General features: G+C 38.6%; 1 non-coding gene across 1 annotated transcript; it reads right to left on the minus strand.

Moving 5' to 3' along the window:
* Positions 1-3,349: 3,349 nt before the first annotated feature.
* On the minus strand, positions 3,350-3,455 carry LOC122039204. Its single transcript, XR_006128087.1, has one exon. It is a non-coding gene; the product is annotated as a small nucleolar RNA R71 (small nucleolar RNA).
* Positions 3,456-3,853: the final 398 nt, after the last annotated feature.

Consider the following 3,853-nt stretch of genomic DNA (forward strand, 5'->3'; position numbering starts at 1 on the left):
TCAGACTTAGTTCTGCACGTCTCAAGGAGGTTCTATTCTTGTTCGAGTAGTCCTTATCATGCACCCGACTGAGTAAATATGCCTGGCCCATTAGAAACTTGGTCAGACACTCAAAGTTTTGTCATAAGGGATAAGACTTCTAAGTTCCCTAGTACATGAAATTGGACTTAGACGATCCTTCGCTTAGCATACACAGGGCAAGCTCGAATACATAAAAAGATAATAGCAAATAAAACGGTTAAGCATGACTAATAAGCAGGATTTGAGAAAATAAAGTTTTAGATGCAACGAAAAGAAGTTTATTTACATAGTTCTTTGTAAGAAAAGAAAAAGGACTACTTCAGAATGGAAGAAAAGTTGAGCGGGTGTTCCTTGATTAGTCTTTGGTAGTCAAGGAAGTGAGCCGAGAGTTTGGATGCTAAGTAGCTAATGTGCGTAGATTGTATACTCTTGTTTAGCATGTTTTGGCGCACATTCACATACTTTGAGCATGCTTTATCTATGCATTTTCGTACTTCCAGCTTTCCTTTCGGCATATTTACTCTTTTTGTTCGGAGATCTGCTTTTTTGCATTTTCTGTATACAGGGGTCGAATTTGATGAAGGATTCATGTTCGAGGCCAAATATGCAAGTGAAGCTAGAGAGGAAGGCGCTGTACCTGTACCTCACACGACCCTGCCATGGGGGATTGCCCAGGCCATGTGGAGATCCTTGGCCGTGTGGTTGCAGCAGAAAAGGAAGTGGCCTCAGCCGTGTGAACCTCACATGGTCGTGCCAAGATTTGAAGCCAAAAGAAGCATCGACCGTGTACACCACACGACCGTGCAAGGTTTCCAGAGACTAAGAAGGCCTTGGCCGTGTGCACCACACGACTGTGCAAGGTTTCCAGAGACCAAGAAGGCCCTGACCGTGTGCACCACACGACCGTGCAAGGTTTCCAGAGGCAGAGGCAGTGCGGGCCGTGTAGATCTACACTGCAATGCAAAGGGAGTTGTGGAAGAAGCATGTCACGACCGTGTATCACACACGACAGTGTAAGGTAGGCAGAGAAGGGAGTGACCTTGGCTGTGTGAACCTCACACGGCCGTTCCTCGGGGTCGTGTGACGCCCAAACCTCCCCTCTATATAAGGTCTCCTTCATGAATTCAAGGGGGGATCTTCTCCCCTTTTGGGGGAAATCAAGATTTGGGCGTTCCTCCACCTTCTTGGAGGATTTTTCCGATGATTCAAGGGTGGATCTTCAACGTTTTGACTCTGGGAGCAAGGATTGGATTCGAATACCGTTCTTCATTATAGATAAGCTTTTTTTCTCTCATATCTTGGATTTAGGGATCAAGAATGCTTGTAATTGATGTACGTAGATTATATACACTTTTATACATACTTTGACACACATATACTTGTACTTCATGCGCATAATCTATGTTTATTGTACCCTATTTCATTATAATGTCATACTTTCATTATATTTTGTTCGGAGATCTACTCTTTACTTGTTTTGATTGATAGGACATGATTTGGAGAAAAAACGGAGTTTAAATGACGTCGAGAGCTTCTAGTGTAACACGGGCATGCAAAACTAAGTTTTCTTCATGTTCTGGCCGTGTGGCACCCACACGACCATGTCAAGGCCGTGTGGGGGGGCGTGTAAAGGTCGTGTGAACCTCACACGGCCGTGCAAAGGCCGTGTGAAACTTTCAGCATTGCAGACCAAAAGTAAAATGACCATAACTTTGTGCTCGGATGGAGGGAGTATTTGTAAGGATTTCTTGATGTAAACTCTTGTGGATATGCCAATTTCCCATTTCTATGATTTTGTCCTGTTTTGTATCTATTTGATCTTGTGTGAAATATTGTGATGTGCCTAATTACCATGCTTGATTGAGAGTTTGGATATCTTGTGGATCTTGTAGAGATAATTCTTCATTCGATTTTTCGAGGGATCTTCGTAACAGGAACATGCCCGTGTAAGGACATTTGAGGGATTATCTTGAAGGGAAAATTAGGTATTTCAAGAGGGTAGGATATATTTATGCATTAATCTTTATATCTTGATGGGTTGATGAGCGGTGGATTCTTATGTTGATTTTCCGAGGGACGCACGTGACAGGCAAGCCCGTGTAAGGACAACATAGATTCATTCTTAATTGATCAATCTAGGTATGGATTTCAGTCCTAGGTCGGTTCTCTATTGCAAGAGAGAACCGACAACCTTCTACAAATGATGGATGATTGAGAAAAAGGATTTGGTAGATCATTTACATTGAACAACCTTACAAAGAAACCAAAACTCCTAGAATATCCCTTATCATTGCCTTTATTCTTGTTGCCTATTCTTTTATTCTTTTGTATACTTTTCATAGTTACACTTAGACTTTGTCAATCCATTGATTTGTTGTCTAGCTAATTCGCGTTGAGATATTCTTAGTGCTTATTCCAGTCCCTGTGGATACGATAATCTTTTATATTACTTGCTATATTTCTGTACACTTGCGGAGGTCAACAAGTTTTTGGTGCCATTACTGGGGACTGCGCTATAATATTAGAGATTATCAATTAGGTTAGACTAGACATAACTTTTCTTTTCTTTTTATTAGCATAATTGAAACTAATCTTTAGAATTCTGTTTTCATCATTTGCATATCTTTCTAATTATTGACAATTTTTTTTTGTTGCAATTCTAATTCTCATTCTAACTTTGCATTCTTGATTTCTAGCACTCTAATCTAACTTTTCTCTATTTTCTCTTTTGATCCAGTTTCTTTCTTTTTTTTCTTTTGTAAACATATCTTGCAATCTTTGGTATATGAATTATTCTAGACACTTTTATTTTTTTTCCTTTTGTCTTTTCTTTCTTGTTTTCATTATGCACTTTCTTTCTTGCAATTTAAATTCTACATTTTCTTTCTTGTTTTTCATATTGTATTTTATTTCTTGTGTTTGATTCTTTATTTTATAATTTTTTCTTGAATATCCATGAGCACTAACATGTCAAGCAGGCCCATGAGAAATTTTTCTGCAAGATTTTTATCTCCCATTGTGCAACCTCAAATTGAAGCAGAAAGTTTCCAACTAGACCCAGAGTTAATTTTCATGATACAAGGTCACAAATTTAGAGGAGAAGTATCAAAAAATCCTTATCTGCATCTTGAAACATTTTTAGAGATTTGTGATATGGTGAAATGTGAAGGAGTGTCGTCAGATGCAGTTCGATTGATGACATTTCCTTTCAGTATTAAGGATAAAGCAAGGACTTGGTTATATTCTCTCTATCCTCAAAGTATCACAAGTTGGGAGCAATTGGAGAAGCAATTTCTGAATCATTTTTTTCCTCCAAGCAGAACAGTGTATATGAGGAATTGCATAACAAATTTTGCTTAGGCATATGGAGAATCATTGTTTGAAGCATGGGATAGATTCAAGAGTCTTCAAAGACAGTACCCTCGTCATGGTTTTGAAAAATGGTTGATTCTGCACATATTTTATGGGGGAATTTCTTTCTCAGACAAGAGTTTATTGGATTCATCAGCTGGAGGTTCTTTTATGGATAAAAGTGTAGATGAAGTATATATGTTAATTGATCAAGTGACATTGAACCTCCATGAATGGTCAAACATCAGTTGGATGAAATTTCCCTCAAACATTCAAGGAGTGCAAGCCATAAATGCTATAGAGCCTGTCAAACAAATTGTAACTCAACCATCTATGAGTTTTGAAAATCACAAGTCACAGAACGGGGAGTTCAAACATTTAGGGGTAAAGATTGAAAGTATTGTTTCAAATTGGTTTAAAGAAGATCCCCCTCCTTCGCAGACAAGATCTAGTGAAAAGTGTGATGATGTTGGGTTGAGAA

The sequence above is a fragment of the Zingiber officinale genome, chromosome 1A, assembly GCF_018446385.1.
Source record: "Zingiber officinale cultivar Zhangliang chromosome 1A, Zo_v1.1, whole genome shotgun sequence".
NCBI classification, from domain to species: domain Eukaryota; kingdom Viridiplantae; phylum Streptophyta; class Magnoliopsida; order Zingiberales; family Zingiberaceae; genus Zingiber; species Zingiber officinale.